We start from the raw sequence: 24,792 nt of genomic DNA on the forward strand, positions 1-24,792 counted from the left end.
GTGGGGTCTTTCGTTCTGGACTGCACCCTCTTGCAATCCAGACTGAGGCGACCCCCACCTCCGAGTGCATGAATTTTATGCACTGGGCCTCTAGTCAAATAAAAAAGTAGATATTTTATTTAGTGATTCTTAATATTTATTTATGAGGACAATTTTAAAAATAAACTTTTATTGTTAATAGTATTACAGATATCTCCCCTTCCCCCCCATTTCCAGCCATCCCCCATGTCTTCACCACCCTATTGCCTATAAGTATATAAGTTCTTTGGTTAATATCCCCCCCGCCCCCCCCCCAGATTGAGATATGTCAGTCTGTTCCATGCCTACATGCTTCAGGTCTTATTTTATTGGCCAATTCATTTTGCTCATTAGATGTCATAAATAAGTGAGATCATGTTGTATTTGTCTTTCTGTGAGGGCAATTTTTGACTTTTCCCCAACTAAAATGTGTTGCATATTGCTTAACTTTGAAGTGATTGTAAAAGAGAAGTGTGATTAAAAAATTTAAAAGGACATGGTATTATGTTCATTTTTGTGACTAAATAATGTTAAAATATATATTGAACGTGTTAGGGAATCAAAAGTAGCTCAAAATTGCTCTCATGATTTGGAATTTAAAATTCTTATATAAAATCAATTTATTTATAATTCATAATTTTATGCTCTATTATTTCTATATGTCAAAATAAAAATTTAGATTGATATTTGCAAGCACTTTTCTGGAAATAACAAATTGTAGATGTGGTAGTTTTTATTCTTAAAGCCTAATTGGATATAATTCCTATTAAGTCTCCATCCAGTGTTATTAACTTTTATAATTCCTATTATATTTTGATAGGGTATATAAAATTGCAACTTACTTTTCAGGTAAAGTTGATACTGATGTGAATGTGCAGATATTATTTTTATTTTTATGCTCCTAGTCAACTTGTGGCTCAACATCACTGTAATCATTTCTTTGTGTCTTAAATCATGTAGTGGTTACATTTTAACTGAGAAGTACAGATTGGTAGTTACAAAATAGTCATGGGGATGGGAAGTACAGCATGGGAAATATAGTCAATCTATATATATAAAAGCCCAGCAACCGTTACAGTGGAATGACCAGAACGACCAGTCGCTATGACGTGCGCTGACTGCTAGGGGGCAGACACTCAATGGGCTCACAGCTGGCAAGTGCAGTGGCAGTGGCAGGAGAGGCACTAGGGAGCAGTGAGCCAAGCAGTAAGTAGTGAGCAAGAGGGTGGTAAGGAGTGAGCAGGCGGGTGGTTAGGAGCGAGGGGTCCCAGATTGCGAGAGGGATCCCCGAGGGGTCCTGGATTGAGAGAGAGTGCAGGCTGGGTTGAGGGACACCCCCCCGCTGCCCCCTCTCACCGCCCCCCCGCTCCCCATTTATGAATTTCATGCATCGGGCCTCTAGCAATAGTATAATAACTATGTATGGTGTCAGGTGGATACTGGATTTATCAGGGGTAACACTTTTTGATTGACTAATCACTGTGATGCACACCTGAAACTAATAAAAAATAATATTGCATATAAACTGTAATTGAAAAAGTACATAGTGTTAACTGTAGGTAGCTTTATTCTATTTAGTTGTAATACATGACTTCTCGATACTTAGTTTTAAAAATTATGGGCTTCATTTATTCAATCTCATATTGAAAGTAGTCTGCTTCTCTCGATTGATTACCAAGGAGCGTGGGTGAAAGGATTAGGAAAACAATAAATGTAATCCTTATATAAACCAGAGCATACTTCAGTTAGATAGTTTGCACATTAGTTTCAAGGCATTATTTTTCTATCACAATTAGTAACAACTAATCATAATAATAATGTTTATTGAGTATGTGCCAGTATTTTTGCCTGAATTCTTTTATTTAATTCTTGCAATTATTTACTCTGTGAGTTAGCAATTACTATCATACTTACTACCTGCAAGATGGAGAAATAGAGTAGGTAGAGGTTAGGTAGTTTGCCCAGTGTCTTACAGCCAGAAAGAGGTGGAGTCGGTAACTGAACTTAAGAGTCTGTCTTATTAACCTCAATGGATTGATGCGCTCTTACTCCACACTCTTTCTCTAGAAGGTTCTCATGAGTTATGAAATAGCTCTTGGACTGAGCGTAGCAGGGAGAAGGACATAACAATGCTATCTTTGGCTGGCTTGTTAATGAATTTTTAAGAAACAGTATAATGGCAAAGCATCATAATTAGGATATCTGTGTTATAAATGTCAAGCATCATTCCTTACAGTTCTTTACTTCTGTCTATGGAGATATCAACCCCACCCTCCAACTCCAACTCTGCCTTTTGCTCTGTCTTGAAATTCGTACATTCTACAATATATTAAACCTGTATCTGAGAGAGGAAGAAAGAGACGAATATGTTTAGTGGCAATTTGGTTCAACGGATTGGCAGAAATCAAAATATGACATTGCAGAAGAAAAGAATAGTGGAAAGAATATATTTTGAACCAAGATGCCCAAGGTCAGATTCAGCCTCATCACTTAAGACCTCTGAGATCTTGAAGAAGTCACTTTAACTTTTTAAGTATGTTTCTTCACTGGGTGATTAATAATTAAACCACCCCCCCATTTGGTTTGAATATTAGTAAGACGTTTATAAAATCTGGCTTCATCTATCTTTATACATTTATTTAGTAAGCTTCAGCTTATATTATTGCATTTTTCAGTGCTCTCTATAAGTATTATGGCAGATTGCAAATAAATGCACTGATTGCTTCCATCTGCTCACTCATAACTTAGAAGTTAGAGGCTTTCAGGAATAACCAATATAACTTCTTTTTGGAATAATTAACACAATAATATAAATAGTAACGAAATACACTCCCTTCTCCATTTCCACCAGTTACTGCCTACCAGCTCCCTTTGAATCTTCTCCATGGAGCTTCCTGAGACCTACTTCCCATTAGTGTGGGGTTGGACTGACTGGGACCAGGGAGTCCATCTGAGTTAATCACTCTTTCCTTTCTGCCCCCATTAGACCTTTCTAAGAACTCTGTTATAAGACTCTTTCTATTTTGACTTGTAATTATGTGTTTACTTGATTCTATCCTCTGTTAGACTGTGAGTTTTTTTTTAAAGACAAAGGTTATGTTTCAATAATCTTGATTTATTCGTGATTAGTACAACTCTTGGAATCGTTATATAAACAAATACTTAATGGATAATTGAAAGCTAATCAGTGTTTTTCTCTTGTGATAAAGCCCTTCACAGCATATTCAATCAAGTTACCCCATGCTTACCACTGATTCGTCCCCTGTCAGAACCCAACTTTCATCTGCAAATTGAGTATTCAACATCCTCCTCTCTATTTAGCCCTAAGTCTCCTATCATGGCCGTTAGCAGCCCACACATGCAGGTGAGGGAAGGGCAGAGCCTCTTTTATTACACCATAACCATGTCCTGAGAAACCCTAAGGTTGGACAGGGAAAGAGAATCCAGAAAAGGATTCTGAGAAGAATAACTGAAGAGAGCACAGGAGCACTGGGGCATGGTATCTTCCAAGCCAAGAGAGCAGTGAATTTTCAGGAACAGACAGTGGCCTGTCAGTTTTAGAATCTTTTATACCTACCATTACCAAGATATAGTGGGAGGAAGGAATACTACATAGGAATTAAAAACATAGCAGTTGATATCCTCTTTCATCATCTCCTTTCTTAGCCTTTCTTAGCCTCACTTCACCCATGAAATGGGGATAATAGTCATTTCTGACCCATTAGCTTGTCTTGGGGATGAAGGTATAGAAGTCATGTGAAATTCCCTGCATGGAGCCATGCATAAGGAAGGTGTTAAATAAACATCAGGTACTAATACTGTTGTTGGTTGTGTGATCTGAATGAAATAAGTAAAATAGAACTTGATATCATGGTGTAAGATTTTTGTCTCTAGCAAACAAAGAATATCCATAAAATCCACCAACTTGCTGGGAGTGAGAACTTGCAAGCAGCATCTGTTCCTGGCCTTAGGCTTCAGGACAAGTTGATCTCTGGCAGCCTCATCTGGGATATACATCCATTCAAGGTGGAACCAAGAGAAGCAAGCTTTTTTCTCTCCCTAAAAATAGAAGTAAGGTTAAGACACAAAGGGATATGAGTTATTTTGCTTAGCATATGATATTCTCAAGGTCCATCCATGTTGTCCCAAAAGGCAGTATTTCATCTCTTCTTATGGCTGAGTAGTATTCCATTGTACAGGGTGGGGGAAAAGTAGATTTACAGTTGTGAGTACATGAAACATAGAATTTATTCTTGTATTATTACCTATCAATTATTGTGTTATTTTTCATATGAATAACTGTAAACATACTTTTGCCTCACGCATCTTCTTTAGTCAATCATTTATGAAAGTATGCTTTGGTTGTTTCTATGTCTTGACCCATTAGCTTGGGCACCACGAATAGTGCTGCAAAGAACATGGAGATGCATCTATCTTTGTGAATAAGTGTTTTCAAAATTTTCAGGTAGATACCCAGAAGAGTGGTTGCTAGATCGTATGTAACTATTCTTAAATTTTTGAGGAGCCTCCATCCAGTTTTTCATAGTGGCTGTACCAGTTTACATTCCCACCAGCAGTAAGTGAGGGTTTCTTTTTCTCCATAACTTCTCCAGCACCGATTATTACTTATCTGTTGATAATAGCCATTCTAAAAGGTGTGAGGTGGTATCTCATTGTAGTTTTGATTTTCATTTCTATAATAGCCAATGAAGTTGAACATCTTTTCATATATCTGTTGGCCATTTGTATGTTTTCTTGGGAGAAGTGCCTGTTCAGGTCCTCTGCCTATATTTTAAATTGAATTGTTTGCTTGTTTGGTGTTGAGTTGTGTAAGTTCTTTATATATTTTGGATATTACCCTTTATTGGTGCTGTTGTTTGTAAATATCATCTCCCATTTGGTTGGTGCCTTTTTGTTTTGTTGGGGGTTTCTTTTGCTGTGCAGAAGCTTTTTAATTTTATATAGTCCGATTCATTTATTTTTGGTTTTACTTCGCTTGTCTTTGGGGTCAAATTCATAAAATAGTCTCTAGAATGAAGGTCCATAAGTTTAGTACATATGTTTTCTTCTATGAAATATACTGTTTCATGTCTTATAATTAGGTCTTGGTCCATTTTGAGTTAATTTTTATATGTGGGGACAAACAGTATTCTAGTTTCATTCTTTTGCATGTGGCTTTCCAATTTTCCCAGCAGCATTTATTTAAGAGGCTATTCTTTCCCCCACAATATATTTTTGCCTTCTTTGTCAAAAATTATTTGCCCATACACATGTGGGGTTTTTTTTTTTGGCTCTCAATTCTGTTCCATTGGTCTGTGTGTCTTGTTTTTCTGCCAATACAATGCTGTTTTGATTATCTTCACTTTGTAGTTTAATTTGAAGTCAGGGAGTGTGATACTTCTGACTTTGTTCTTTTTTCTCAGGATTGCTTTGATTATTTGGGGTATTTTGTGGTTCCATACAAATCTCATTTTTTTGTTCTATTTCTTTAAAAAATGTTATTGGGATTTTGATAGGGATTGCATTAAATCTGTATATTTATTTAGGTAATTTGAACATTTTAACAATGTTGATTCTTCCACAATGCAATATACAGATTATGTATCATAGAAGTTTGCACTTGAAACCTATATAATCTTATGTAACCCATGAATTTAATTTAAAAAAAGAAATATAAGAAGGAAGTCAGTGAGAGATAAAATTCAGTATCAAGTTTTTGAGAATATTAGTTTTAAATCAACCCAAATATATTTGAAACTATTTTTAAAAATATACTTAATTACGGAGGAGGAGGTTTTATAATTTAATATTCAGCTTGCATAGGACAGAGGTATGCTATGTTTAGAAGGCAGTAGAACAGAGCTGTTGAGTGCAAACTAAAACCTTAAGCAAAAATCCCAGCACTAGAACATATTTATTGTATGGTCATGAGAGTTTTCTTGTCTAAGTCTTAGTTTTCATATCTGTAAGATGGGAGTTATAATAGCTAATGTATTACTGAGTTAATTTAAGGATGAAATTGAATCACATTAGCAAAAAACATAGCAGAGGACCTGGTGCATAAAGAAAGATCAATCAATATAGGTATTGTTAAGATGATAGAATATGATGGATTGATTAATGGAGGTTAGATAGATAGGTAGGTAGGTAGGTAGGTAGATAGATAGATAGATAGATAGATACTCTGCAATCCCAGCAAAATAGTAAGTATTAATTAGGCAATTCTAGTCTTAACGTTTTTTAATAACATAAATCATTCAATAAATACATCTGAGTAAATTTAACCACCATCAGTGTCAGGGTAGAAGGGAAGATATTTAGACTGAGTGGTTTAGAATTCTATTTGTTTTACCTTCACCATTTCCTAAATGGTGCCCCCTGCCATATGGATTAGAATTTTAATTTTTTTGTATTTTTTCTTTATTGATTAAGGTATTACATATGTGTCCTTACCCCTCCATTGCCCCCCACCCCTCTGCTCGTGCCCTCACCCCCTCATGTCTGTGTCCATTGGTTATGCTTACAAGTTCTTTGGTTGATTAGAATCTTAATTTTTAAGCTGCTGTTGAACAACTAGAAAACACATTTGTGTTGGTAAAGAAGTAAAATTGTCCAACATACATGAGGATAAATATAGTAGGATAAAGTTAACATCACTCATTTCCAGTGAAAACAAATCATCGAAATAGGAAAAACTGCCATGAGAAAACAACAAAAAAAGTATGTTTCCATTTTGTCATTTTACAGTTAGTAAATATGAAAATGAATGTTGGTCAACATAAACACTCAATAAGAAAAGCTGGCTGTTACTCAATAAGCAACGGAGAGTGTCATATGCAAAGCTTCCCTTGTGAACATATTTCAAATAAAGAAATCTGGAAATGTCTGTGAGTCAAAAATGTGGCGCATGTTATATGTGATGTAAAACAAAGGCGGGTGGTCCACGTGGCTCCGATGCCAGATGGTTTGTGTGTCTGAGTGAATGGCACTCAGAGGAGAAGGCCCCCACCTGTTTCTCTGAGAACACAATGGGCAGAATCCTAGATTCTCACATCCCCTTCACTGATGACTCTTACTTTTCTTTTAATTGTTTTTTTTCAATTACAGTTTGAATTTAACATTGTCTTGTATTGGTTTCAGATATAGAGCATAATGGTTAATCATATACTTTACAAAGTGGTCCCCGGGTATTTCAGGTACCCAACTGGCACTGTACATAGTTATTCCAATGTCCTTGACTATATTCCCTGTGCTTTATTTTACATCCCTGTGACTACTTTGTAACTACCAAGCAGGGCTTCTAATACCTTTACCTTTTTACCCACCTAACTCCTCTTCCCTCTGGCATCCATCAGTCTAGTCTCTGTATGTAGACTTTTATGTTTTTTAAATACTTAATGTTTCTACATTACCTATATCTATTATTCTAGGTTGGAGTAAGTCCTTTTGGGGAGGCAGAGTATAAATAATTTTATAAATAGACAAGGATTAGTAAAACTTTTGACTTAGAAGCAGATGTATGACTGACCTTGGATATATTTGTGTGATGTAGACTGCTTTCTATGGTGGACACAAATTTATGATGTGTTTGCCAAAAATTAGTATCAACTTCATGTCTGACATTGTTCTAGCTATTGGTGTGGCAGGGCAGGAGAGAGGAAAACATATAAGATATTAGTTCTGCCCTCAAAGAGACTGCAAGGTAGTAGAGGAAGACACAGTATAAAGATATAGTACATAGCAAACACCCCAAATAATTAATTCTGGCTGGAGGGGAGGTTACTGAAAACTAGACATTTGAGCAGTACATGGAAGAATGATTTGGCAGATCTGCCCTTGAAGATAGGTAGATAAACACGTCTGTCTGTCACAGTTGCTCAACTTCCTAGCCATAATTTGTAAGTTCTGTAATCAAACAAATGCTGACCTGCAAGGAAAAAGTGATAAATTTTTTGAAATCAGTTTTTAATCAGTATTTTACCTCTCTCTTTAGTGTATACCCAGAGAGACTAATATCATCTAAATAGAGGTAATTTAAAACATGCAAAATGAAAGACAATTCTAAATCAGTTAACATTAATGCAGATTTAGAGCATGAAATAAATCTTTTATTTTGAACTGACAGAGAGGCATGCACTTTGAATTAATAGAGAACGATTATCTCTGAAGATCATAAAATAAAGAAAAGTAAAATAATGATTTGTCAGGGCTTGAAATTATTAGCTGGTCCAGGGTGCCCACATATCTGATCTATCCTTGAATGAGTGCATAGTAAAAAATGTAGGCAGCAGTTGCTGTACCTAGTATTACAACCTTGAACTGCTGGACAGTGAAGTACTGGGGACTTTGGGGAAGCAGAGTTGAAGGAAGCTGCTTAGGGTCAAAAGGCTTATTCATGGGATGAGGAAGGCTTTCTAAGTCAAGAGAAAACGCAGGTTGAGTTGGGAAGTGTGCTAATGTGGAGGAAAGTCTGTTATGTTTAGAAGGGCTTCTTTGTTCTCAGGTAAGAGCCAGATAATCTGCTGGGCATTGGGGGCTGAATTTAGACTTGGGAGCAGGAAGAGGTTTGAAACATTTCTGTGAAGAAAGGGAATCAGTAAGAGAGTAAATATTTGCTGCTCAGCATAAAGGACCAAGTTGAAGTACTAAAGCACTAACTTAGTTGAAAATGCTTTAAAGAGATGTTTACTTCTTTAAATGGACATTGGGAGAGTGGGAAACAATAGGATCTGTAACTGATCAATTCTTAGCAACGAAAGACATAGAACATACCACAAAAAATAATCACTTGGAGATGGAAAACCTGCCAAAATTGAGCTAAAACATTTTCTCTCTATGGCATCTTCTAAGGTAGCCATAATAATTGATCATCAAAGTATTTACTCAAAGGGATAAAACTATAGCTAATGTTTGAGTAGTTGTATCATGTCTCATATTTGATGGTTAGACTCAGTGGTGTGAGGATACTGAAAGCAGCTTATCTAATAATTTACAATCTATTTAGGTATATATAACACAAAGTTACTATCTAGAAATGCTGCCTTTAAAAATTATTATTGTTATTATTGTCTCAGTTTCAGTTGGAAAGGACCCTGAATGCTGCCTTCTCTTTATTCTAGGACAACCTGTAAAAATGATAAATGAAATCCATTAATTCACCATAGCAACCAATGTGAATCATATAATGTTGCACGAAAGAGTTAGTACCCCGATAACCCTCAACACAGTACAATTACAATAATTTCTTATTTAGAAAAAGAGATTTGCTATAGAGATACAATCATAGGAGTGATTATGAAATAATATTTCCATAATACTAATAACCTTTAATCTGAACCTTCTTTGCAAGCTGTCTAGAGTCTGACAATATGATACAGGACAGAGCATCTTTCAAACTAAGGAATGCTTGAATGTGCACTAATGCATGAAAACATTTTGGGAGATAGAGATTATATATTCCATTTTTTCTGATGGGGGAATTTACAAGATGAAAATAATTTTGATAACATTTTATTAGTTTTAATTTGTTTATATGAAAACAAAAGCCATGTGATAAAAATCAAAGTGCCCTTTCAGAGCCTGTGGAAATTCACCTCTCACTGTCCTAACAGCTGTAGCTCAATGCAAGTTCTTATGGCCATTATGCTATTCCATCATTTACAACAGAATTAAAAATAAAAAAATAATATAACGTATTCTAAAGTAGTACATTTTAGATGTTTTGCTAGTGAACTATAGGAGAATATGTAGGATAGATGTTGATGGAGATTGAAACAGGATACATATAAATTATGACAGTAGATTAAAACGATAGGGTAAGCCTGGTGATTTAAAAATGTTTAAAAAATAGGGTAAAACTCCTTTGAAAGCAGTGGACCATAATAGATGACTGCCACTGTGCAGATGAGTAAAATTATCATAATACATTTAGGTAAGAGAGGTTCTAAAAAAATTCTAGTATTTCTTAAATAATATTTAAACCACACAACTGTCAAGAGTGTCTTGGTGCCAGGGATAGCACTGAAAGTAGGTTTACTTGGAAGATACAAAAATTACTGATAATTTGGGTCCCTTTTGTATCTCCAGTAGCTATGACAGTTGTCACTCTTGCATTGACAAGCTCCCATCTCTATGTACTGCCCTCTTTTCCAGCCAAATATCTGTCTGGATCTAGTCACTGATGGTGCTTGCAAACTGAATCACAAACTACAACTTTTAGTAAAGTGGTCTTACATACACCCTTACCATCACCCATGCCAGAGTTTGGCACAGATGTGAGTGTGCGGTGTTAGCATTTTTCTAGGGTGTTTTTTTTTTCTAGAAAATTTGAAAGCTATATTTGGAAAAAGTAGAAAATGAGGTTTTCAACAAAGTGGAAGCTGTCATAATCCTGGATAGTTTAATTGACCCAGACAGCACCCCAATAGATGATGAAAGAAGCCTACTGAAAGCTGATTTCTAAATAGTCTCCACAAATGGGGTTTAACTCTATTTCCTTCATTTTTATCCTAAGGAGGGTCTTGGGCTGTGTTAATGGAGGACTTGTGCTGTAATGGATCTTGGTATGTAATCAGTACCTTTGAGGACTGTGTTCCTATCTGATGCTGAATCTCAAGAAGGACATAAATTGGAGGAGTGTTTTGGAGAGAATGATTAGGCTGGTCATTGATCCAGAGACCACATACCACAAGGATTACTCAAGGGAAACAGGACGAGTACCCTGGGGAAGAAACGTCCTGAATGAGATAGGATTGCTGACCTATATTCCGAAAGGACATAGGCTAGAAGTAGTAGAACAAGCTATTCACCTTTCTCTGAATAAAGAGTTAGAACCACAGGCAGAACATACAAGGAAAATGCTTTTAGCCTAGAGGAGAGTTTGTGAATACTAGGGCCACTCTTCTGTGGAACTACCAGGGCTGCCTCAGGAGGTTATGGCTGCCGGGGGTATTTAAGCTGGAGCTGGCAAACCATTGGTTAGACTTTCTTAAGTGGGCAGAAGGCTTTTAAAACAATGCTTCCTACTTTTGAAGTTGTATACTTTGTTGAACAAGTATTTGTTGATCATGTGTACCAGAAACTGCCCTGGAACTGTGAAATACGGTGCTGAATAGAACATAAACCCTGCAAACAGGTCTAGCAATCTAATTGGAGGAATGACATATCTAAACTGAGTATAATATGGTATAAGTGGTGTAATGACAGTGAAAAAGTCCTAGGGGGACCCAGGGAATAGCACTTAATGAATTCAGCAAATATTACACGTTTATCATGTTACTGACAAGCATTTTACTGTGTTCTATGCTCAAAGTATAACTCAGCTTCCTGTTCTGAAGACTTATTGGTATAGAGTGGGGAGGGTTTGATAGTGTACAAATAAACTTTGTAATTGTAGCAGTGCTGTTGAGTACCGGAAGTGTTATAGCTTAAGATAAAGACAGATCATTCCTGGCTCTTATTTAATTCCAAATCAGTAATAAAAATTCATATTGCCTACATAGTTAAGTGGTTAGAATAGACAATTAGCCAACGGTTGTTTATTAGATTCCCAAAATGTTCTAATTAGTAGTGTGCATATAAAAACAAAGGACAAACATTCTACCTTCAAGAAACTTGTAGTCGAGTTGGGAAATCAGCAATGTTAAGAGTTTTGTATGTTAGATTTTTAGCTCCTTAAGGACAAGGATCTAGCTTGTTCCTTTAGGATTCCTTCAGTCCTAGAGCAGTGGTAGGCAACAGGTGTAGAGTTGGCCTCTTAACAAACTTACTTGTTCTCAGTGTTCTTGAAAGAACTATGTTTTCATGAGTTTAATATTCCTCCTGTGTATTGGTAGGTTTGGGTTCATTAGATGATTGCAAGTTCTGATTTATTTCATAAAATTTCCATCAAAAATTACTTGATCTTCAAGTCTAGTTCTTTTCTAATAATAATTGTCTCCATAATGCAATTTGCTAAAAATCATATGGATGTGTTTGTAAAAATTCTGTTGTTTAACTATTTTGCACCACTTGGGTATCTAGAGTTAGTTGGACATTGGAGACTAAAGACTCATAGGACAGAAATCTTTTACAGGATCAACTGTATGTCTGTTCTCCTTCTAGTATTATGTTGCCATAACCCATTTACAAAGTACTCATAAAATGTCTTCATTTTTACAGCTGTCATCTCAATACCCATATGTACTTCCTTATTTTATAGAGGGACAGAGAGAGGAGTGTCAGGCAGATTAAGTGATTTGTCCAAGATTATATGGCTTAAGAGGGGCTGAGCTGAGACCAGCTTGCAAGTTTCAGCTTGGAGCTCTTTCTTCATGAATAAATCATGATGTTAACATGTATATTCTCATGCTGTGGAATGTGCACATGCCGTGAATTCAATAGGGAAACACATTAGTAAATCTTAGCTGCGAACATTGTGTGAAGTGCCTCTTGGTGCCAAGTTACATCAACCATCAAAATGTGCTTTTGAAAAATGTATATAATAACTTGAAAAATTCTGCTGAGTTTTAGAACAAGAACATGATCAAAAGTTTTACTCTTATGCATTAAGTAACCATATCTAGGGACTTGAATTGTATTTTAGCAAATATCATAAGTAAAAATATATTTAACATCTTGAAATGCTGGATAAATAACTCTCTTCCTCAAATTTCTGCATCTGTTTTAGGAATGATATCCAATGTTGGATTTTTTGTATGGATCTAGATTTTAATTGCTGATAACTGAAAATGAGGTTCATTTACAATTGATCTGGGCTCTAAATTGTATAACTCCTTTATTTATCTTCTCAATGACAAGTATAGCCACTTATTTTTGTTAGGAGAATTACTAAAATAAGGTTAAGTACCTCTTCTTAGTTATAAACATCTTTATGCAGAGTTGGGTCATATGATCTCCGAAGTTTAGTTTAGAATTAAAAAAGAATAAATGTGAAAAAAATTTATAAATTTGATTCTCACCCAACTTTTAGATTTTATGGAAGGGAAAATGAAAGATGTAAGGTAGCCCTAACTGGTTTGGCTCAGTGGATAGAGTGTCGGCCTGTGGACTGAAAGGTCCCAGGTTCAATTCCGGTCAAGGGCATGTACCTTGGTTGCGGGCACATCCCAGTAGGAGGTGTGCAGGAGGCGGCTGATCGATGTTTCCCTCTCATCGATATTTCTAACTCTCTATCCCTCTCCCTTCCTCTCTATAAAAAATCAATAAAATATATTTAAAAAAAGAAAGAAAAATGTAAGGTAACTTTTCCAAAGTGTACATTTATATGATTATTATTTATATTAATACCATTGTTAACAAGATTAAATTGAGATATACCCAAACTATAAAGTACAAGTTTTGTCCTAGGGTTAGGTTTGGTGACTAAATATTTATTGAGAAGATCTGAAAATTGGCTCAGATTTAGATAAATGGAAGTCTTTTGCTTTTTAATTGCCATTATTGACTTTATTCTGATCATTATGTTGGAGATATTTTATAGACTTCAGAGCTGTGAGTTGTGAGTTGGGGGTTGAGATATATAAATTGAGGGCATTTCAGTATCAGTTTCAACAGCTGACTATAACTCTCTCAAATGCTAATCCAGCCTTCCAGTTCCAGGAGGAAGTTAAAAAGTAAACATTATAAATTCTTACCTGAAGCATATTATGTTTTCTTTCATGATTGGAGACATTATGTATTCAAGTTTCAAACCAATTTCCACAACAAGTTCAGAAGGTTCAACTCTACAAGCAACTTTTACAAGATTTGAAATGGAAGAATCTCACTTGACTGTAGAAAACTAGGAAAGCACGATTAGCACAGGGTCTAAGTTAAGAATTCCTCCTCCTGTCTCTGGTATAGCCTATGTGTGGAGGGAGCAGCCCCAGGAGTCCCTGTGAGGGAATATGCCTCCATGTAAATAGGCCATGAGAAGACTGCTGAGGTGCTGGGAATGGGCGGTCTGTAAAGCAATACTGAACAACAAGCACCGTAGAGAAAAATGGTCTTTTATCTAATCTGTATACCTCTTTTGAGCAAGGGGGAATTTAAAACAGAAGAGAAACTGGAATATTATGCAGGCATGAGAAATGAGTTAATCATGAATTTGCTCTTAATTGAAAAGATCTAACCTTAGTTTTATTAAATAAAGATATAAAACATTCTACATGTTTATATTTCTGCATACTCATGTATACACTCATGTTTGTTTAATGCCACTATATTATTTTATGCAAACACACAAAGAGGGCTTTGTTGGATGGAAGGAAGGAGGTAGTTTGTGCTGTGGGTACAGGGGAAAGAAAAAGATACAATTGAAGATAATTAGCACTCTAGCTTAATTTGATGCCTTTTAAATAAAGAAATAAATGTAAGCTCTGAGTGATGGGATTTTCCCCTTAATATATCATATTTCCTTTCCTTTAAGTTTTCTTGTACTACACAGACGATTCTAAACTCTTTAAAATTCAACCAGGACTTATACACTTTCCAGTCACAAATTCCAAACCAAAAATTGCACTCTGGCTTCTAATTCTAATTCCCATGCCCAAGTATCCTCCACCAAGCACTCAGGTCAGGCGTGGGCTTTGTAGCCCTCTGTTCCTTGGTCCAGGCTGATGTGGCCAGAGCTCTAACTCTCAGTTATACCTGCTGAACAGATCGGAAGGAAAGAAATTCCTGTTCGTGGTCTGTGTATTTTATTCCCGCAGAGCTCTGGCATTGAGGAGAAAAATGGGGTTTTGATGAAATACCTTACTTCATGCTGGGATTGATTTCTTCTAGGAATCAATACTGCGCTTGCAGAGTTGGTCAGAGCTGGAGTTGACAAAGGTCCAAAAGGAGACTGTGCTACTAAAAAGTGGAAGACGTGAATGTTAGAAAGGACTTTGTTGAAACAGGGTCAGAATTTTGATCCCGAGGAGAGTTTTCTAAGCCATGTTAAGTGCTAATTTGTAAACATTATTTTTTATTCTGCAATATTGACCAGCTCTTCATAATCGTGATTGGGTTGTGCTGGTCCTGAGCCTTATCCTCAGTCCTCCTGGTTTTCACAGTTTCCTCTAATGAGCATGGTTCTCCATCCCCACCAGCCACAGGTCGCTAGTTGTGGCACTTCATCTGAAGCTGTCCCAACTTGGCTTTGCAAGGACCTTGAACTCGCTGCGGCTGGTTGCATGTTGCTTTGTCTGCAGAGCTGTGTGAGGGGGATAGGGAGTTGACTTTTGATTTACTTATGAATTATCTTTATTTTCTTAAGTCAATATTTTCTTTCCCTGATTTTCATGTTTGTCATTATTCCAGGAACTTAAATTCTCGTTTCAACAGAAAGAGTAGGCGCTTTTATTACTGATAGAATGAAATGCTATTTCCCGAGTATTGAAATGTCTACTTACCTCATTTTAAGCCAGTGATGGCGAACCTATGACACGCGTGTCAGAGGTGACACACGAACTCATTTTTTGGTTGATTTTTCTTTGTTAAGTGGCATTTAAATATATAAAATAAATATCAAAAATATAAGTCTTTGTTTTACTATGGTTGCAAATATCAAAAAATTTCTATATGTGACACGGCACCAGAGTTAAGTTAGGGTTTTTCAAAATGCTGACACGCCGAGCTCAAAGGTTCGCCATCACTGTTTTAAGCAAATATTTTTTAACACATAAAATAATTTTGGCTAGTAATCAATTGAAGTATTCTCTGCACAATGGATGTAACACTGATGTTGGGCTTGGAAATTCTGTAAAGGACTCCTGTTTCCTTTAGAACAGAAATGTCCTGCTATGAAGGTGTTAAGAGTACTTTGTGTTTCTTCTCTGGGGAGAAATAGCAGTAAAACAGTTTTTGTTTGTTTTTTAATCTTAGAATTTAGTGTAGTGCTCTAAAGTTGTCTTCAGAGACCAACAAGTTTTCTCCTCTGGGAATTAGTGGTTAGCCCATGAAGTTTTAAATTGCCATTGGATTAAGAATGTTTATAATTCAGTTTTGCATTGTTAATGCTAAAATGTTTTTTCTGTATGATGTGATGATAAAACTTTTCACATAACATTTTCTAATGCATCCAATTCTTTATATATGTTACCTCAACTCTGTTATGTAATCATGATTGTCCCCATTTCAAAGATGAGGGAGTAGGTTATGAGGAGATTGAAGTGATTTGTTTGAGGTCACCCAGCTGACAGGTGGTGTAGTCCTAGCAGCCCATTTTGTCAAGTTCAATGGTTTTCCTCAACTGCATCATACTTTCTCTCCAAGCTATGCTGAGAGCCTGGAATGAGGCACGTCATAGATTTAGGCTTTGTATTGAAAGATTGGCCTGATAGCACCTGAGAACACTTTGTATCTCCAAGTGATGTGAATACCTCTTTTTTCTCCTGTCATGCTTGCATAGATTTTAGGTTTTTCTTCCTCCTACCACTTAACTTTATGCTCCATTTAGTCTCTTAGCTCCTTTCTGTAAATATTCTTCTGCTCAGCTCATCTTCTGTTGTGCTTAAGTTCACATATCTGGGCCCATGTGGAATCCACACCTCCATCTTTGACATTTGTTTCTCTTTCCAACTGTCTTAGGCACTTAAACATTACAATGTCAATTCAAACTCAAACCATGAATAAGAACAATGCTTTAAGAAGAGGAGGCATGTAGCTAAAATAATGTACATAACCTCTCTATTCCCTTTCTCCTCAGCAATAGAAATTATCAACCAACATGTGTTGAGTATTGTATATATAACCCTGTGCTTGAAAAAAAAAATTTGCTTCCTCTAAAAAAGTCACAGTTCACTTTTGAAAAGCTTATCGTCTCAAGAACAATACAAAATGTTCTAATCAGAATTATATAAATGGTCTATAAATACACAAATGGTAGCATGGATGATAAATATGTTGCTGGCCATGGGGAAAGGGCTCAGAGCTAATAGAAATGTGTGGTGGTTTAATCTGGATGTTAGAATAAAATATAACACACTAGAAAGGCTTGATACAGCCATGGGGACTGGAAATGATTTGTATTTGAGAACACTGGCTATCTAGTAGAGTTCTTTCTACCTTTTCAGAGTTCTGAGCCAATGTGCCTGAAATACATGTTGCATTTATATTTTATTTTTAAGAAGTACAAAGGAAAAATACAAGAGCAAAAGCAGTGCTAGCTTCTTCTTGAAATACTATTTTAAAAAGCTGAAACCAAATCAGCAAATGTCAAGTACATGTGTTATATTATCAGTCTGTCTAACTCAACACTCAAGGGATGCCGATGCACCCAGGCGCACAGAGCAGGCTGACCCTGTCTGATGCCCTTTCCTGCTCTGGGATTCCCCAGCATTAGTTCTGTGCAGCTGGACCAGAGCAGTAGGAACAATGAACCTGTCAGTGTGTTTCATTTTTAGTGCATTATAATTTGCATATGAACCCAAAAGAAGTAAATTATGAAAATTTCAATTTAATGTTCCTAGAAGAGTGAATGGTGATATGCTTTTCCTTCACAGAATGTGGGTGGTGAAATTCATTTTCCACCAAAAGAGTATATCTGTTTCCCACTCATTTATTTATAGGTGAGTTGTTCTTTCAGGACTTATGGGAACGCTGTAGGCTAATGAGTAAAAAGTCTTTCCTCACCAAGTATGAACAAGGCATTCAAGAGCATATATCTAAAACAGGCTTTTTCAACCTTGATGCTATTGATATTTTGGGCCAGATAATTTTTTTGGCGGGGGGAGTGGCTGTCTTGTGCACTATAGGATGTGTAGCAGCATCTGTAGTCTCTACCCCCTATGCCAGTGGTTGGCAAACTCATTAGTCAACAGATCCAAATTCAACAGGACAACGATTGAAATTTCTTTTGAGAGCCAAATTTTTTAAACTTAAACTATATAGGTAGGTATATTGTTATTAACTTAATTAGGGTACTCCTAAGCTGGCCTTTGCTAAAAACGTCCTCAATCTGATTGAGGTACGTTCGCTGAGGTCGACCCCTTCCAACTCTCCCATCCACACTCGTCTTGTATACTTGTTTTGTCTGTCTCCTTTCCGAAAACCTACTTCTGCGCATGGACCACGAAGTTTCATTCGCACTGTACGTGTGCGTCTGCACGTGGTATTTTGTGGAAGAGCCACACTCAAGGGGCCAAAGAGCCGCATGTGGCTCGCGAGCCACGATTTGCCGACCACTGCCCTATGCCGTTAGCAGTCCCCAAGTTGTGACAATCAGAAGTGTCTCCACCAGTAGCCAGATATTCTCTGGGGGCAAGGAGGCAGGGACACTTCCAGTTGAGAGCCTCTTATTTAGAAATATAAACTGTAAATAATGAACTTATTAACAATGTGGTGTGAGGAGACCATTCCAGATGATTACCTGACTTCCAAAGGGAGTGCTAAAGGCTGGAACTAAATATTCAGGGAGTGGGACTTTGAGGGTAAACTTACTTAACTTCGTGACTGTTTTTGTCATGTTTACTGTGTGATGACCAATTTGCTCCCATATTTCATAGAAGACTGAATCCATCTTGGGGTTACCCAATGACATATCCCAAAAAAGAAAAAGTAACATTTTTGAAGCTTCTGAATCTTAAATAGTGGGTCAAATCCTCACATTAAAAATAAAAACAAAGAGTATTAAGAAGTAAAAATTTACAGTTGCAAAGTAAGTCATGGGATGTAATGTACAGCATAAGGAATATAGTCAATAATATCATAATAACTGTATGGTGACGGATGGTTACTAGACTAATTATGGTGATCACTTCATAAGGTATATAAATGTTGAATAACTATGTTGTATACCTGAAACTAATATTATATTTCATGTTAACTATTATTAAAATAAATTTAAAATATAATTTTTAAAAAAGAATAAGACAATGAAATGACTCACAAGCATTGCTTCAAAATAAACAGACCCTTTTCTAATGACAGTACTTTATTAGTTGATTATAAATAATTAATGGCAAAGAAAGGGAATTAATGAGCAAATGGAGAAAATGGAAGGGTTTTCCCAAGGAGACAATGATAAGACAATATTGTTACTATTGCTGAGGGCAACTAAGTCAAAATTACAAGTTATGCAGTGTAGTTCAAGAGAGTGAAAGCAAAGGTTAAGTCAAGGCTAAAGAGCATTCTGCAGTATGAAGTCAATGTTTGTTTCCCAACTGGTCAGTCATTTCAGAAGAGGGCCATTTTCTTTCATAGGACTTGACTCTTGAGTAATGATCTGAAATCTCACCTGCAGGCTTTCTTAGGCAAAAGGCAGCATCAGTATTCCCTCCTTTATGAGGCACGGCCATTCTAAACAATGTTTATTGGTACCAAAGACGGAAATCCCTTATAATTATAGAGATGGGAAGAATAATGGGCTATTCTTCATTAGTACAGTCTAAGGAAGCTGGACTACCTGAAGATTTATTTTGTGCCTGGAGTAGAGAGAGGCGGTTTCTCCAAGTTGATTTGACTGTCTGGCAGTCAGAAACAGATGCTGTTTAAGTTGCTTATTGAGAAAGGAGATTAAAGAATGATTCCATTTAAATTGTTGAGTCTACTTCTTCTAAATCATTAATGCCATCCTTCTAATTTATTGCTTTTTTCCTTAACATCGACAATAACATTAATTATTAAAATGTACAATATTTCAGGGTTTCTTAAGAACTTTTTCCTTTGGTCCTTGATTTCTCCGCAGCTACTCCAATATATTCTTTTTATTATTAATTTTTTATTGAATTTATTATAGTGACATTGGTTAATAAAATATAGGTTTCAAGTATACAATTCTATAATATATCACCTGATCCATGGGTTAACAACGAGTTCAAGGTTAACAATGAGATAAAGAAAAAAAAAATCAAAAGACACCTTGAAATAAATGAAAATGAGAACACAACAACCCAAAACCTATGGGACACAGTGAAAGCAGTGCTAAGAGCAAAATTCATAGCATTATAGGCCTACCTCAAGAAACAAGAAAAATCTCAAATAAACAATCTAATTTTGCACTTAGAGTTACTAGAAAAAGAACAATAAAGCCCAAATCGAGTAAAAGGAAATAATAAAAATTAGAAAGATACCATAAACAGAATAGAGTCTACAAAAATACAAAAGATCAATGAAACCAAGAGCTGGTTCTTTGAAAAGATAAAAAAGATTGACATACCTTTAGTCTAATATATTCTTAACTTTAAAGACCTATAGATGGATCTATTGACATACCCTTAAAATATCACCTTGATATATATGCTCCAGAACATTTCTTTCACCTACTATTTAAATATTTTGATCTTATTCTCAGCCCTGCCACTAGTTGGAGAAATGCAAAGTGCTTTGAAATCTACAAGTGAAAGTAATGGTCTAGGGGGAATAATGATATTTTCTAAGTACAAGGTTCTAAACACTTCCATGTATCAATCACTGTATTAACATATAGTACCCTTTAATTAAAAAGAACTAAAACTCTGTTAATATTTATGCTATTTGTAAAAAAAGGTAACGGCAGGATTCCTTGGGCAGTTCACTTTATTTAATGTACACTGATCCTTACACTGCAGAGCAGACTGGGTGAACGCTGGCTGCAGGCATGAATTGCCAGTTAGCAGGCTGCTTTCAAGCTCTTTTCTAAGAAATCTCCATCTTTGTCACTATTTCCTTCAAGGTGTTGAATAATTTTAAAAGTGGCAGTTGCAACAATACATATAAAGAAAGCTTGACAGCTGGCAGCATTCAGCTTACTTTCTGTCCCCTTCGTTGAAAGCTACTGGTGTTTCACACCATAGGGGGGAAGAGGAGTTTCAGACTTTATTTGGATTTAGTCTCAGCAGACTGCCTGGTTATAATGAAGACTCCTACCTGAGCAGAGCTTGCAAAAAGCTTTGCTCCACAGCACCTAGTGCAAGACCATCATGCTTCAACTACACTAATAGGTATTGAGATACCCATACTTTTTAGGGTATCTGCTCATTTTGAAGAGGAAGATAGTCCCCCCCCCATGATCAATCTTGTGATTAGTTCTTGTTAACCTGATTAAGGATGGCAGAATCATCCAGTTTTCTTCATTCAATGAATATTTTCAAAATTGTGCTCAGAGTAAGTCACTTATAGCTATAAATTAGTCAAGAGAAAGAGAAGAAAAATATGGCTTGTGATCTCAGGAAGCTTAAAGATCTGGTGGTAGAGAAAGGCTCATGCTGAAATAACCTCAAATCAGGTGAAGAGTGCCCCCCAAGGAGTGCATAGCTCGGGGGGCCGAGGGGGGGAGGTAGGGCAGTGGGTAGAAGGATCCAAGCTCAAGGATGCTTTAAGCTCCCTTTAGTAAGTTTCTGGGGTATTGCATTCCAGACTGACTGTGTGCAATGAATTTGCCTGATGCTCGAGGTTGAGACTCTCTCTCCATTTGCTTCTGGCCTACATTAGAGGTTTAGGACAAATGCATGATATTAAATAAACACCACCAAATGTTTTGGAGGAGGCCTGAAATTGCTGAGAAGAAAGTCCGTGGAAACTGATATGCAATAAAATGCACAAAAAGCTGACTCCTTTGGGAGGCTCATTATGGAACCCGTTATGGGATTGGAATTGGGACTGTCTTCTCACTCCTGAATATCCTCTAATAAAACAAAATCTGTTAATAAAGGGGCTCTCACTGCTCTCTTAGAAGACATCTGCGCAATTGTGAAAGGGAAATTTAACTAAATCAGAGCATTTGACTTAATTAATAGAACAGGAATTTAGGCTTGAAATAGGTAAAATAGGGCAAAATTATATGCACATCAAATTGAACTAAGAAACAGTATTAACAAAAGTAAGTCTCAACATTGAAGTCCTTTTTATGAAAATCAGTCTAAAGTGCACCCCTCACTGCTCGCCACCGGAGATGCTTCTCTTCCAGGTCCTCGGCTTCGTTTGGTGCATTATTCTGGGGTAAGAATAAAGTCCTATGTAACGTTGCCAATCTTAAAATCTTTTAGCATTAGCGTTTAAAAGAGGAATGACATTTCATTGAAAAATGCTTGAACAAAATTAAATTTTAAAGTGTACTTCTGAGGCATGCTATGTCTGGGCCCAGCAGGTGCCTGACATGCAGGGTTCCAGCCTGGATTTGCTGTATCCAAGTGGCAAAAGAGGTACCAAGCAGGGAAAAAAATCTGATTAGTTTCAAGGTAAATAGCAGACACCAAAATAATCTTGGATGGGAAATTTAAAGGCATCATATTAACATAAAAATTCTGATTAGAATGTGGTAAACAAGCAGGTTTGCAATAAATAGGCCAAGGCATTCTTTAAAATGTTTTATTAGGTAAGCCTGGGGGGCATGGTCAATCACATGCACATTTGTTTATATGTAATTTTTTTTTTGAGGAATAGGTAAATATAAGGATCTAAGAGACTTATCAGGGTATGTCATTAATTTGCTCTTTCTCCTCATAAAGTTATTTTGGCCAGTCTGTCTTTCCTGTTGGCAAAAAAAATGACTGATGTTCACATTGCTCACTTTTGCATTATAATCATAATTTTTTTCTTTTTATTGAGATAGGGGTCTTTAAACAGAGAGACAGAGACAGAGAAAGAAAAGACGAGAGGAAGAGAATGGGAAGAGGAGGAAGAGAAGCAGGGCAAGAGGGAGGAGGAGGAGAAGATAAAAGGAAGGAAGGACAGTAAAATAAAAAATAAAATAAACAAAGGTAGCCAGGATGGGAGGTTGCATTTACCAATGGTGAGATTACTTAGAGGGGTCTTAATTTCTGTCCAAGAAGTTCTCTGCCTTCTAAGGCAAGAGTTGTCTGACTACAATAGAAAGCACTGAATTGGGAGTACAGTGTGGTCGAAAAGCGGAGTATTATCGCTTTGGCTCAACACAATGGACTATTTGGGCCTTTTTGATTTTTTCCAGTTGGATTTTTCTCTACCTTGCAAAGCCCTCATTTTCCAGTGACAGTTTCCCCTAGATTGTTTTCAATGTGATCAGTTTTCGATCTTTTACTGTGCCGAATAGGATTCTTAAGATGCTTCCTTGACATTAAATTAAACATGTTTCTGTTGGTAGTTCTGAGGTGCTACATGGGCAATAGTTTCAGGACCTTGGGGAAATACACAGTTTACAATTATGAGTAGCTATGAGTCAGGAGGGACTTTAAAATAGATGCTCTTTAAAATCCATTGCTTTCAAACTGCTCACCACAAAAAGGTTTGAAAATCTGTTAATTGCACATTTTACAATGAAAACTAAATTTTATATCATAGTTGCAAAATAGGTCATTTTAATGTATTTTAAGTATTTTCATGTTAAAAGTTAAGCATTTCACCTGGCTGGTGTGGCTCAGTGGTTGAGCGTCAACCTATGAACCAGGAGGTAACGGTTTGATTCCTGGTCAGGGCACATGCCTGGGTTTCGGGCTCGATCCCCAGTGTGGGGTATGCAGGAGGCAACCAATCAATGATTCTCTCTCATCATTGATGTTTCTATCTCTCCCTCTCCCTTCCTCTCTGAAATCAATATATATATTTTAAAAAGTATAACATTTCTTTTTTCAGGGTAATCATCATATCGGGAAACTACATTTATTTGTTAATCACCCTTTCCATTTAAAAAGCACATGAAAAGTTCTTTGACATATGGAAATTTTCCATCAATTTCTTTCCTCCTGGGACTCCTATTTCCATTTAACTTTCCTCACAGAACTTAAAGTAATATATCTATTCTTGAAAGTCTTTTATTAATCATCTTTTTATATGTCTCGTAATAAAAATATTTATATAAAAAGTTTTTTTGTGTATTGGGTTCTCATAAGAATCATTGATCAAAACAATAAAATTTATAGATTTGATGATCATTAAACATCATTAAAATTATATTAAAATGCATGGGAATAAAATGTATGAGCCTTTAAAAAAGCTTAATTAGTTCATGTATCTTGGGTGAATATTACTATTGCTAGAATGAGAAAAGGTTCAGTATAAATTCCATTTTAATTTTAGTTTTAAGTGCTGAGGACACTTATATAAATGGGTTGATAAAAAGATTTACCTGTCTTTCCTCTCTTCCCTTTATTTAGTTTAAAAATTGCTTATTCTCTCTTGTTTGATAGATGCTTGTTTTTCATTGACTAGACATCCTTAATCTATCATAGGTCTTAAAGTTTGAATCAATATTGTTATGGTTTGAAATTTGACTTGATGGTGCTTACTACAATGAAAAATCTACTTTGTAGACAATGCTATACTATTCTTTTTAGGTGCCTTTGTGAGGTCAGAAGTACCAACCCCAAGAAATGCTGGCAACGTGGGCCACTGATAGCTCATCACTGTACCTCTCATTGCAATTACCCTCGGCTACTGGGAGCTGCCTGGCCCAAGGTTAAGCCTGCAGAGCTTCAGGCAGTGTCTGGCTGGTACAGAGGTGCAAAGCCTGGCTTCAGCTGGGGACAAATCTGCAGGGTCATCCTAGCTCCAGAGCTCCCTGTAGAATTGGCTGGAGGCTTCCAGAGTAACTGTGTTGAGTCTTGATTTTCATTCTTCCCAGTCCTGGCTTTTTCACATCCTTGCAGGTGTATTCCTGGGGGCTTGAGCCCCATTTCCCTTTCTCCCTCTGAATCTGTTCTCAGGAAACCCACGGGAAAACATCCATTTATTAACTTACACTTCAAATTGTGGTTCTACAGAAGGGAGAAAAAAAATCACTCTATTTTGGGTGGAAATAATATAGTGAACTTATTTCACTAGCTGTGATTATATTTGGTGGTATCTTTTTTTGTGGTATTATATAGCTACTAGAGGCCCAGCACACGGTTAAATCATGCGGGGTCCCTAGGCCTAGCT

At 36.4% G+C, this 24,792-nt stretch overlaps 1 protein-coding gene across 1 annotated transcript in view; it reads left to right on the plus strand.

Moving 5' to 3' along the window:
• FGF14 (fibroblast growth factor 14) overlaps window positions 1-24,792 on the plus strand; it is a 589,987-nt gene that overhangs the window by 154,982 nt on the left and 410,213 nt on the right. The gene's annotated exons all lie outside the window — the stretch shown is intronic.

Source organism: Myotis brandtii, unplaced genomic scaffold, assembly GCF_000412655.1.
Source record: "Myotis brandtii unplaced genomic scaffold, ASM41265v1 scaffold116, whole genome shotgun sequence".
NCBI lineage: Eukaryota > Metazoa > Chordata > Mammalia > Chiroptera > Vespertilionidae > Myotis > Myotis brandtii.